The sequence below is a fragment of the Balaenoptera physalus genome, assembly GCF_965194825.1.
Source record: "Balaenoptera physalus genome assembly, chromosome: 18".
Classification (NCBI taxonomy): Eukaryota; Metazoa; Chordata; class Mammalia; order Artiodactyla; family Balaenopteridae; genus Balaenoptera; species Balaenoptera physalus.
The window spans coordinates 8,348,601-8,362,359 of record NC_138899.1 but is presented as its reverse complement, the minus strand read 5'-3'; the positions used below and the strand labels follow the sequence as shown (position 1 = coordinate 8,362,359).

At 40.4% G+C, this 13,759-nt stretch overlaps 1 long non-coding RNA gene across 1 annotated transcript in view; it reads left to right on the top strand.

The window, feature by feature from the left end:
- LOC309647404 overlaps positions 1–13,759 on the top strand; it is an 89,608-nt gene that overhangs the window by 22,538 nt on the left and 53,311 nt on the right. The gene's annotated exons all lie outside the window — the stretch shown is intronic.

Here is a 13,759-nt window from a genome sequence, read left to right as displayed (position 1 = left end):
GACATTTAGAGAGAGGCAGGCTCCATTTCTCCTGGAACCAGAAAAGGCTAACATTTTAAGACTAGGTGCAGTGACAAACATGAGCCCAGCATGGTTCCCACCCTTGGATGCGTTACATCCTGTGATGTCATAGCCCTTATGGAGCAAATTAGAGACCTATTTCAAGACTGTACTTTTTATACCTTTATAATCTATAAATCTATGCACTATATACATAAAAATACCATGTATATACTTAAAGACTTCATACACACACACACACACAGAAATATATACTTAGGAAATTGCAATTTTGTGGAGTCTTTTTTTTAAACCTCTTCTATTGGTTTCAAAACTGTGCAAAATGCTCTGGAAATTCTACATTCCACCTTAGGAAACCGATGGCTTGGGACTTGGCTATAGAGTGTCAGGCAAGGGACAAAAATGTGAAGTAACCAGTTCAAAGTCACCTCTTAGGTCTGGGATAGAGCCTCAGCTGTCTCTGTCACTGACATTGTTCATTTACAAGACAAGGTCGGCCCCCTCGGAGCTGAACATTTCACAGGACCAATGTAAAATGACACCCGAAACGATGGCCCTTCAGCTCTGCCGATGCATGAGCATGTGTTGTGCATAGTATGAGAAGTTATTTCTCCTAAGGACCATCTTTAACTTAAGCAATATGTCCTGAAGATGTCTTACAAGGGCAATCAAGATTTAGCCAGGGGGCTAAGTAGGAGGAAGTTATAATGTACAAGGTGAGTCTTTGGAGACTCTGAAAAACCCATTAACGGAGAAGTTATTAACGTCTCTTTTTATGCAGCTATAGTGCAGAGGCAGACCCCAAAGAAACCAATCCACATTATGAAACATTTCACAGAAATCCATTTTTAAAAATAGGAGAATGCTATAAATGAAGTCTTGAGGTGGGAACTGAGTACGAGCCTGGCCTCCTGGGCCGGCTGTGGATTTTCTGAAGAATAAAGGGAAATTCTCCTTTAGCCTTTACTTTGAGACAAAGAAATTCAACGAAATCTCCTCCTGTAAAATTTGATTATCTTTTTTATCTTCCTTATTCTCATGTTTAATTTTCTTCCTTTCTCTCTTGTACTTCCCCTACCCAACCCTAATACCTTCAGGCCTCTGTTAACTTGAATTTGACTTTAAAAATATCAAATTATTAAACTTTCATTAGGCATGGATGTGATTTACAGTTAAGTGAGTTCCTCTAAGAATGGTAGAATATGACAGAATATAATGGTGGAATATTCATCCATGAATACAATGTCTCAGAACTATTATCAGAGGGAATAAACTTAGATACTTTTTTCTCCCATATTGGTGCCAGATTTGCATTCATTTTCATTAGACTAAGAGCTCTTTGTCAACAGAAACAGTGACTTATTCAGCTTTTTTAAAAAAAAAAATTTTATTGGAGTATAGTTGATTTATAATGTTGTGTTAGTTTCAGGTGTACAACAAAATGATTCAGTTATAAATATACATATATTCATTCTTTTTCAGATTCTTTACCCATATAGGTTATTACAGAATATTGAGTAGAGTTCCCTCTGGTATACAGTAGGTCCTTGTTGGTTATCTATCTTATATATAGTAGTGTGTGTATGTTAATCCTAAGCTCCTAATTTATCCCTCACCCCATATTTCCCCTTTGGTAACCATAGTTTGTTTTCAAAATCTGTGAGTCTGTTTCTTTTTTGTAAATAAGTTCATTTGTCTCATTTTTTAAAATTAGATTCCACATGAGTGAAATCATGTGATATTTGTCTTTCTCATTCTGACTTACTTCACTTAGTATGATAATCTCTAGGTCCATCCATGTTGCTACAAATGGCATTATTTTGTTCTGTTTGAACAAAAAATTTTGTTCTTTATTACTCGGCCAATATTACTTGGCAGAGTAATATTCCATTGTATATACATACCACATCTTCTTTATCCATTTGTCTGTCAATGGACATTTAGGTTGCTTCCATGTCTTGGCTATTGTAAATAGTGCTGCAATGAACATTGGGGTGTATGTATCTTTTCTTATTCAGCTTTATATCCCTTCCTCAGGGCACAGACATAGTACATAGTACATGATCAATAAATACTGGTCAGATGAATAAATTCTAGGTCCATTAAAACTTTAGTTCAAACCATTACACAGTCAGAGACTTCCTTCTATAGGCCAGACCCTCTGCCAACTGCTGGGTCTTCCGAGATGATTAAGATACCATTCTAACCTTCAACAACCTTAGGGTCTGGTGGTGTCATGGGGAAGAGGGCGCCGGTCTGCCAGTGGTGGGTTCAGGGGGAAAGAGAGAATACAAGCAGGTACTCACCAGATGGACAAAGGAGGAAGGGCATTCTGGAGAGAGGAAGCAGCAGGACCAAAGGCAGGAAGGACAAGGGTGCAGCCCAGCGTGGTTAGTCACTTGATTGGCCAACATTCCTGGTGACCATGGCAAAGACTAACATGGAGATGGTGAGTGTGTGGGGTGAAGGACTTGAGGATCCTTGAACCATGGCCCTGACACCCCTCATGTTCTGCTCAGGTAATGGAATGCTCTTGAATAACATCTTTTTAAGCAATAGTATGCACACAGACACCACAGAAGTGCATGAAACAATGGAATCAACTTTAAGCAAATGCTAACATGTTTCTTGAGTCCAATTCTCTCAATTCCCTGGGCACAGTGATAGGTAGAAAGAAAAGTGAAAAACCAAATAAATATCACCAAATAAAATTTTAAAAATCTTCACTTGAATTTGTTCAATGTCAGTCCAGCTGCCACTACACAATTTTGTGCACCCATAACATCTTTAAAGGCAAACCCGGAAGGGAGTATCTTCTGGAAGGAGCCTGTTAGAGACCCAGCAGCTGATGCCTTTGTGTAATGATTCATCATGACCCGCTCACCCTGGTCAGTTATCTTGCTGCTGGTTTTAAGATGCATGACAGTGTGATCAGGCCAGAGTTTAGCTGTTTGGTCTTTGATAAATTACTGATTATTTTCACTTGTTAAAAGGGAGCATTGGAATACGTGATCCTTCTAGCTCTCAAATTCCTGGACAGCAGCAATTTCTTATTTCATCCTCATTTTTTTTAATCCTTTACTTCTCATCTTTATATAGCTGGACAATTTGTCTTATACTCCAATTTTTGTTTTCTCTCTCTCTCCTTCTTTGTTTCTCCCTTTCTTCCACTTTAATTTTCTTTCTTGGACACAGGAAAAAAAAAAAACCCAGAAACTTCCCTTTGGTTATAACTGAAGTTAAAACACAGATATGAGAGAGATTATTTTTAATACTTTAAACTGTGATGGAGAGTTTAAAAAGGATATTTCTGACTCAATTGAATTTTAAATCCTACTAAGATGGGTTTTTTACCTTTTATTGAGAATCTGATAAAAGTTCTTTCCACCTCTGCTCGCCCCCCACAACTTTGCATCTAATAACAGGAAACCATCTCTGTCCCAAGACCCACTCATGGACCTCAGGTTAGGAATGCTTTGTGTATCCGGGAATCAAAGGTGGGCCAGGGGTGGAGTTTGTCCACTCACACGTTGAGTTCACTTTAGACTCAACCTGCTTTCTTTTTTCTCTGTTGCTTTTTCTAACTCTCCTCCACAATCTCCAACCCTCACATGGGGGCAATTCACAGTTTTGTCAGCTGGCCGGTTGGAAACAGCACGTGTGCCATCCTGTGTGCTCCTTGGAGAAGGGCCATTGCCTCTGCCACGGGCCACTCAGCTGGGAAAGGCCTCCTGCATATTTCCAGCTGCAGGGGAAATGCAAACCACGTTGCTGAGCGCCAAGAGAGGGACAGAATAATAATAAAATGTGGCTGGGAGTGCAGCTGTGGGTAGAGCTCCCCATTTCACCCCTTTTTATCTTATGAGATATCTTAAATTGCTGGCTCCACATTTTATAGGATGATAAGCCAGAAGTCTCAGATTCTACCTACTGTGTGGAAAAGATGGGGATGGCTAAAGTGGATGTGTGGTGGTTGTCTGGCACAACAATGATTCCTCAGATGGTCATGAGCATTCTGGCTAGATGAAGTTTGCAACCTGTGGTTTTAGATGCAGCGGGTTGACCAGCAGGCTGTGTTGAAGTGATAGGGCATGATGGATGTGTGCACGTGTGTGTGTAAGTGTACGTGTGTGTGACTCGTTCATGAGCTAGGCCCTGCCTGCTGCTGAGGAAACTGGGTGAGCCCTCTGCATCTTCATTTTTAAATCTTCAAGTAAAAAAAAAAAAAAAAGAAAAGAAATTAAGATATTAAAATAGCATCCGACATCACTCAAACATCTGGTTCATCAGGATGATTTTACGAGATAAAGATTTCTTTCTTATGAACTAAAGGGTTTCATTTTGCAAGTCCCAAATATCAGCTATTAGCATTGCTTGCATCACACCTCCTAATGCTCAAAATATTGCAAACAGGAGAACAAAGTCACTTTCTGTTAGAACAACATCCTTGCGAATACTACACGTCATAAGGTCTGGGGCAGGGGTACTCCTCAAGGGTTTCAAATATTATGACTGAGGGAAGATTCTTTTTTGATCTTTCACCCCGGGGAATGGTGTGACTCGTATTCATTCTGCAAGTTTTACTTTTTGATTTTTAAATGAAGTAAGAGTTCCCACATGCAGGCTTGTATTAGAAGAAGGGATTCTAAGAGGTCAAGTGCACTCCTGTTTGGGCTCTCAAGGGGTCCCCCACAGTGACCGTCTGGATTCTGGGCCGCTGAGTGTTTTTAGATGTTTCTTTCAGACTTCCTCCTGTGCCACCTGCAAGTTTGAATGGAGGAATCGTTGATTTGAGTCATCAGAGATCCTCATCTTGGTAACCTCCTTCAATCTCAAATGGTCACCACTTTTGCTCTGAGCGCCACCATACTAGCAATGTGATGGGAATTATAGATGAGGGGGAAAAAATGTTCTTATCTCCTGGTGTTGCTTCGTCCATTCTCCCAAGATGATTTTGGGTAGTAGCCTGCTGTTAGCTGGGCTAGGCAGATTTGTTGTTGTTGTTTAAAAGTACTTACTTAGAACAGGAACAGTAAGGGGCTTAAGCTGCTTCACCTTCCAGTTAACCCACCACATTACCTTCCTATTGCTGCTGGAGTAAATGACCACACACTTAGTGGGGTCAAATAAAAAACAAATCTCCACTTTGATAAGGAAATACTTTGTTTGAAAAGGTTATTGCAAGGGGGGTGAAGGGACGATGGCAATAGGGAAGAGTCTCTGGTTGTGAAGGTGCAAGCGTCTCCAACGTCAGAAAAAAGCCTTCTCTTATTATAAATAAGGAGGAGTGAGCAGGGCTAGAAAGAACTGGATGTGGGAAGTGGGATGAGCAAGGAGGGTGACATGATAGGACAGCGGATCAAAGGATGTTTCTCCCTGAGGTCACCCTATTTTTAGGCGGAAACATTAAGGAGAAGCTATATGCCGGCTCTGGCAGAGGGTGGGTCAAAGTTCAGGGCTCTGGAGGAGGGAGAGAAACTTAAGTGATGTTTGAGTAATAAGAATTTTGTTCCACTTGGCAACGTGGACAAAACAGCTCAGCTAATCATTTATGAGGCAAAGGATGGGGATTTGGAGGGTCAGCGTCTGGCCTTGTATTAGGTAAACAAGGGCGGCATCCACTGAGTCGTATCTAAGCCATGGGGAAAGTGGGGTTCTTTGCAGCGAGTCATTTCTCCAAGCTCAGAATGGCAGAGGGATTGCTTAATGTTGGCTATTTTCCAGGATTACAGGGCTCAGGTAAAATTTGACATTGGAAGTGACTTAAAACAACACACATTAATTATCTGACAGTTCTGGACGTCAGAAGTTTGACCTGGGTACCACTGGGTTGAAATCAAGGTGTTGGCAGGGCCGTGTTCCTTTCTGGGGGCTCGAGGGAAGGATCTGTGTTCTCTGCTCTTTAAGCTTTTAGAGGCTGCTGCATTCCTTGGTTTGTGGCCCCTTCCAATCTTCAAAAGCAGCATTGGCTGGTGGAAGTTTCCTCACATTGCATCACCCTGACACTGAACTTCCACCCCTCTCTTTCACCTGGATAATCTCCCTGTGTTAAAGTCAGCCGATTTGCCTCTTGATTCACTTTGCCGCATAAGGTAACATATTCCCAGGTTCCAGGAAGTAAGACTTGCACATCTTTGGGGGGCATTATTTCGCCTAGCACTGTGCATATCTTGACTAATTCTAGAAGGAACAATAAGCTCATCTTTCAAAATACTACTTTTTTAAGTACTTATAATTTTTTTGGCTTAAGTCAGTAGCTCTCCAATGTTTTCATCTTGGGTACTTTCTCCACTCTTAAAATTTCTTGAGGATCCCAAAGGCCTTTTGTTTGTGGGTTATATCTATTGATATTGACTGCATTAGGAATTAAAACTGACAAAATTTAAACATATTTATTTATTAATTCATTAAAACTGTCCATCATAAACTCATTAATATGATTAATATTTTAATTAAAAATAACCGTATTTCCTAAAACAAAATTTTAGTGAGAAAAATGGCATTACTTTACAGTTTTGCAAATCTCTTTAATGTCTGGTTTGATAGAAGACAGCTGAGTCTCATGCTTGAGTCTGCATTCAATCTGCTGCAACATGCAGATTTGTTGAAGTATATAAAGAACATCCAGCTTCACACAGATATGCAGTTGAAAAATAAAGGAGCGTGTTAATAGCCTTTACAGGTAATTGTGGATGTACGCCTTCGATAGTGCACTAAAATTTGACAATTAATAAAGTGGTATTTTTTTACAGGTTAATTGCAATGTGGAATATAAAAGCACGACAAGGTTTTGTGGTCTATAACCATAAAATCCAGTGGTCTTGCACTTTGAATACATCTTTTAACTGTGAGTGACTTTCTAATACCATTCATTGGTCATTAGGAAAAATTGATTCTCAGAGTTATGAAGATCTTCCAATTGTCAAATTTTTAGTACAACATCAAGAAATCATATTTGTTAATATCATGACTAAGTTCATCAGAAAAATCTTTGTGTTGGCAAGCTCCCATTGACAATAGAAGTTTTCTAGATTTCCATTTTTCTCTTGAAAGGTCAAATGTTATCACTGGCAACAAACCTGCCTTTTTCCTTGTCTTGACATTTGCACTCATGGTGCGAAAGCAACGGTGAGTGAAACTGCTGGTGTCTGAGCAGAATCACAGCCGTGACGGCCACGCGGACCGGCAGTCATGACGTTCTTCTCCACCCACAGTCACAGTGAAAACAAAGGGACAAATCCAATTTCACTTAAATAGGCTCATGATAAAGCAGTAAAAATTATTAATTGTATTAAAGATCAACACTTTAGTACATGTTCTAAAACAACATTCCTTGTAATGAAATGGCAAGGCCGTACATTGTACTGCGGGTCTCTCTTGAGCCAGCAACGGTGAGGCGGTCGTCAGCTCTGAGGTCCAACCTGGTGATGCCCTTGACTGGGATTCATGACACCAGGCGTCTATGAGGGGCCAAAGAGCAATCTCCCCGGAAGGAACGAAGGACTGTGTAGACAGGCTCCTTGGTGGAGGTGTGTTTGAAAGCGTTGCTGGCAGCATTTCTTCAGGGAAGCTCCTCTGAAAGTTTAGGTTTTCCTAATAAAAAATAGCTCTTGGGCTAAGGGGTCTTTTCTGTTTTGCGCTTTCTCCGATGTCCACGTAGTAGCCTGAGAAGGCTGCAGGACTGGACGTCACCAGGCTCGCATCTGCTCCGACCAGCCCACGCAGAAGGCAAATGCTACTCGCTCCGAGCAGTGCATACAATGCAGCCCCGAGGGAGTTTATTTCTTCCAGCAGCCAGGTGTTCGGGCCTCAAGACCTCTTCACGAACCGGAAAAATAACAGTTTCCTATTTGTCTCTCTTCAACTAATCTGAAATTCTTCAGGCATTATCTGTAACCGCTGAGTCTTAATGCTGCCTTTCAAACTAATCAGCTACACGGGGCAGATGTGCTTGTCTCCTGTGAATCTCTCGTCATTTATAAGTGCCAGTTTGTAGTTTTTGTATCATCTCAAATGTCAGGGCTCTGGCATGAATCTAATTTTAGTGCCTTTCTATCTTACTTCCATTGTTTATAGAAATGGCAGAAACACCCCCCGCTTCAGTAAGGATATGCTGAGAATTCCTTCACATGTGTCTTAAAGCTCTGAGTTCATCTGGCTCTTGGAAGGCTTTAATTATTTTTTTTTAAATCTCAAGGGAGATTATCAACAAGAGGCATTTGGTTGGTTCCTACGAGTGGATGCTGGAATAGCAGGATATGCTCTATTGTACAGTTTTCTCATGCTTTCCAATTCTTCACTATTATGAAGTCATGAAGTATTATTAAACTGTAATTAATGAGCTATTTGGCTTATTGAATGTTATGGTCTGCCTGTAATTCGGCTTAATCAAATAGCGCTTTATTTCCTCTTATAGCTTGAAGTCTAGGATGGTCTCGTGGTTCTGTGTTGTCCCATGTCCCACCCTTACCTTCCAGCTTTTGTCTTCTTTTTGCCTCATGGTTGCAAAATGGAGGCTTCAGCTCCAGCCTCATAGTCACACTCCAGGCTGAGGGAAGAGGAGGAGTCAGCAGCCTGCCTCCTTCAGAGGCTTTTGTCTGTTCTGATTTGGGAGAGGATGGCAACTCCAGGGGCTAGTGCCTACATCACCTGGGCCAGAATTATTTCATGACTCTGTTCCCCACTTATGCACCCCCTGCTCACGCAAGGGAGGCTGTGAGACTGAGAATTTCTAGCAGGATGTATCACTGCCCTGAATGAACCTGGGATTCTGCAGTAAGCAATTGGAAGAATATTTGGTGTACTATCCACCAAAGATATCTATCTTAATTCTCTTCTGAGTCTCATGATCTCTTCTTTCATTTGGCCCTGCCTCTGAGTAGTCTGATGTTCTAGTTTCTGATACATGCATCCCTAGACTCTCCGTGTTTTTCCCATTAACCTTATGCCATTTCTCACTCAGAGTTCCTAACAGGTGGCATGTAACTCTGCACAAAAACCTCAAGTCTCTTGACTCCATCATCAAGGTTGTGTGTTGCAGTGCCCAAACTCAATCCATGGCCCTTCATTCTGGAAACTGAGACACGTTCCAGGTTTGTCTCATATCAATGAGGCTCCAGTTTTCTAGTCTTGGTTTCCATATTCATCATCAGCATCTGGATTTTTATGAGATTTATCCCCTTAGACCCTCAGTGCTTCTACCACCCATTCTGAAGTCAGTTTTGTTGTATGGACCATTGGAAAGTTAGGCATCCCATGACTGACAGAAAGTCTCAGAGCTTTAAGCAGTGGTCCTCCCTAGAGATCCCAAAGAGAAGAAGTCCTGCCAGGTGTTTTCTGTATTATGTGCATAACCCCTGAGTGAACTCCAACCACATTCCCTGAACTTAATGTACTTACATCGTCAGGGGAACCTGGGAGTGGCTCAAATTGGGGATTTTCCCTCTAGTCATTGCGTCTATTCTAATATGACCCGGGGTCAGGGGGAGGACGGATGAAATGATTTGGACAGGAAATCTGAATGAGTACTTTTCTTTCCAAGTAGGATGACTGCTGGGGAGAAACTTAGGGTTCTGGAGCCAGAAGGGGATCTGGACACGGCTAGTCAAATGCCTGTGTGTTTACAGATGAGGACGCCTTGCCTCGGGGAGAGTGGGTTATTAGAAGTCAAAGTCATGTTGGTAATCAGGGCAGATCTGGGCTTAGAATCCAAGTTTTTTTCATGTTGGTCATAGGGCTTGGCCCTTACGTTAATTTTTAGGAGAGAAGTTTTATCTTTCTGCATCTGTCCCCTTTATTTAGGAAGGCTGGAACTACCAAAAGCCTCCTGGCTAAAAGAGCAGTGGGTTACTTCTGAGACGCCCAGGCCCTTGCACCAACAGGTAGAATTGAAAATTTCTGTGACGACATTAAAGGATCTCAATTAAATCTTATATTTTCTATCACGATGAGCACCTAAGTTTCCCCTTTTTCTGCAAGTAAAAAGTATTTTGTTACTACAGATTATATCATTGCGATTGCTTTATATAATTAACCTGGAAGAAAAAGAAGTGCTGGGTTTCAAAGGAAAGTCGTTGGAAACATGTTTAGTTGACCTTAGTGACTTACTTTATTTAGTGCAAAATAAAGTCCAATATACAATCACATCACAGATTTTCTTAATTGCACTTTACTCTTGAGTGCAATTAAAAGCATCAGTGCTGGACTTCTGGTGGCACAGTAGTTAAGAATCCGCTTGCCAATGCAGGGGGCACGGGTTCAAGCCCTGGTCTGGGAAGATCCCACATGCCGCAGAGCAACTAAGCCCTTGCACCACAACTATTGAGCCTGCGCTCTAGAGCCTGCGAGCCACAACTACTGAGCCCATGTGCCACAACTACTGAAGCCCGTGTGCCTAGAGCCCATGCTCCACAACAAAGAGAAGCCACCGCAAGAGAAGCCCGGGCGCCACAACGAAGAGTAGCCCCTGCTCGCCACAACTAGAGAAAATCTGCGCGCAGCAACGAAGACCCAATGCAGCAAAAAAAATAAAATTAATTAATTTAAAAAAAAAGCATTGATAATAAAAATTGAGCTTTTTTAAAAAAAAAGCATCAGTGCTGCAATGTTTAATATTCTAATATTTAATATTAGAATATAAAGCCTTATATTCTAAGGCTTCATTAGCAGTTTGTATGGATGGAGTTCTATGTTTGAGAAGGTGCTTTTAAAACATCCAGAGACCTAGTCCCACTTCCTTTTTCTATACCCGCCAGATTCTGGATTAATTGGTCTCAGGTGTGTGCTGGGCATTGGCATTATCAGATGATCGGGAGCAAATAACAGCAACAGCAACAAGACAGACTCCCCAGGTGATGCTAAATTGCAGTTAGGGACGAGAGGAACATTTTTATGTGTTTATCAAGACATGGCTTAAATTGAAGTAACCAGTTTTCGTGAACTTTAATATACGTTTTACTTTTCTATGTGAAATGTTACGCATGGGTCATTTTGTCTGATTTATCTGAAGATATACTTATGATATCTATGATAAACTTAGATATTGTGCTCAATGGTATCTCATCTATAATCATGGTTTTGTTATAACCATGCTTTAGGGCAAAATCATCCATCACACCCTATTGAGGGAAAGCTGGTCTAAGCAGAAGAAGAGGTGGTCAGATCTCATGTGTCATCAAATTATTCTAATCATTATTTAACAAAAATAATTAGTTCTCTGGCAGGTAATGATAGTTTCTCCTCAATATCCATTCTCTCTTCTTCTTTAATCATGGAACTTCAAATGCTAGCTGGGCACATAATTTCCCAGGACAAAAACGAAATTCCCCAATCTCTTTCATTATATTTCATATGGCCATATAATTAAATTCTCGCCAAAGTGATGTGAGCAGAACAGGAGCAGAAACAGTGTGGGCGCTTTGCAGGAAGCATCCTTAAAGGGAGGGAGCATGTACTCTTGCCCTTTCCACTTCCCTTCTGGCTCCTTCCCTCTGGACATGCTGGAGCTGAGGCTGCCATCCTGATCAACAAGGACACTGCCACGTGGTAGGAACGGCCGAGATCCTAGTCCTAGTGGACCCATCGCACTTTGTCTACAGGAGAGATAAATCAGTTATTTTTTGCTTCAGTCACTGTTATTCTGTGTTTTCTGTTTCATTATACTCAAACTGAATTTATCATCCATTCGGAATCATAGCTGGATGTGCCAGTACTGATTAGGGGAAGAGCGCATTGAGCAGAACGTCTAAGTTCACAGATGTATTCTGAAAGTATCAGGGCCCTAAGAAAGCCCATTTAATGCCACTGATACTTTTTCAGAGACCCTATCCTTCATTCATTCTCCAGTCTGTTTTAATTCTATTTTGGCTTCTCTAGTTGTTTTAATTTTCCTCTTTCCATCTTGAAGAATTATAATCAAAGTTGGCAAAACCAAGAGGCAGAAGAGGTGGTGAAACCTGCTGCCTCAAGTACGTGAAATGGCTTCTTGAAGGGCCTTAGATACCACTTCCTCAAGGCCAACACCTGTCATGTGGGTTCTGAGCACAGTGTGTCTCAAGAATAAAATTATTAACTGAAGGACTAGGATTGAAGATGAACAGAAATTCTTTCTCAAACTAGGTTCAGCACGTGAGTCCCTAAATGGAAGTAGACCACTGAGATTTTAGTACATGACATTAGTGATTGCACAGTGGCTTTGATAAATCAGAAAAATTGTGTATTGAAAGCAAAAGTATAGACATAGGGACCAATATTTAACTCTGTTAGAGGATATTGACATTATATACAACTGTGGCAGGAAAATAGTCAGTTCATCATCAAATCATTCACTCACTCTCATTGCACAGAAATCAAATGTTTGTGATGTTGGGGTGGATAGACTAACAGCAGAAAGAGGACCAAGTGGTCTTCGGTACCTTTCAGGTAGTTATTCAAGCGTTTCACCTACTAATCTCTTACTGGCTCCCATGGAACCTGGTACATGTGATATGCTCAATTTGTATAGACATACTAGATGAATTGATGAATTACAGAAAATGTTTGTCTCAGAATTTATAAAAAGGTTGAAATCAACAGAGTGGTCAAGATGAGCAAAAAATGTGTTATGGGGTAAGAAGAGTGGGTTATATAAGAAATCATAAAGATTTCACGCTCGTTTGGAGAAAGAAAGTTTAAGGCATGAAAATGATTTCAAAGCATCTGTCTACATGAAGCCTGAACAAATTATTATGAATTAAGATGCATCACAGATTTCTTCATTTACACCAGATAAGGTAAATTGGAAGACAGCACATGGTGGAAGAAAAAAATAAGAAAAGGATTTTACTTCGAATTGAATTTTAAAATTCAAAGTGATTAATCAAATTATTTTGACAGTGAATGATTCACAGTTGACTCAAACCTGTGGCTGAGGTAAACAGTCTATTACAGAGAATAGAAGACAGCGGAAACTATTTCATTGAAACACCTGGATATGTGCTCAAGTTTTACAAATACATGAGAACCTGCAAAATTCTTCTAATTTTTAGGAAAGTCAGAGTAATGACTAATTAGATCGGGAATTTGTCTCTGTAGTAAAAGATGATCTTGACAATAGATGGAAATAATGGAGTTTCTATTCTAAGAAACATTTTCCCCAAAGCAATCTTGCCTTTACTGGGACTAGGTTAGCAAATTTTTAAGGTATTCCCTTTAGATTCTCAAAGAATAGTGAACTCGTGAATATGAAGAAATCGCAGTTTTAAACTCTCAGATAAGGAAGCAATAAGGGTAATGGGCTTGATGAAATGCAAACCCAGCAATTGCACCTTTGATTTTATTTTACTGAAGTGAGCGGAAAGATTTTCTTGCCTAACCAGGCACAGAGAATTTAAAAACTTGAGTCAATTATTTAAGTCGTATATATTGGAAAGCCTGTTTCAAGGGCCACAGTTTAGCTTGACTGACATTAAACAGAGATTTAACGGCATACTTTTCCTTTTTAAATTTTGTTCTGCTGTATAATTGAAGACTATATATAATGACAACAAGCTGATTTGTTTTCGAAAGAGACAAAAGCAATGATCATGTTCTGCAATTAGAGATGTGAATTGATGAATAACTATCTGGTTAATCTCCTCCATGTGAGCAATTGAATGGACAACATTTTAGGCCTCTCTCCTTTTTAAACCCAAACGATAGGAGTCTTTCTCAAATCTAAGCAAAGTCATAGGCACTACTTCCCCCCGCTTTTTAAAAAAAA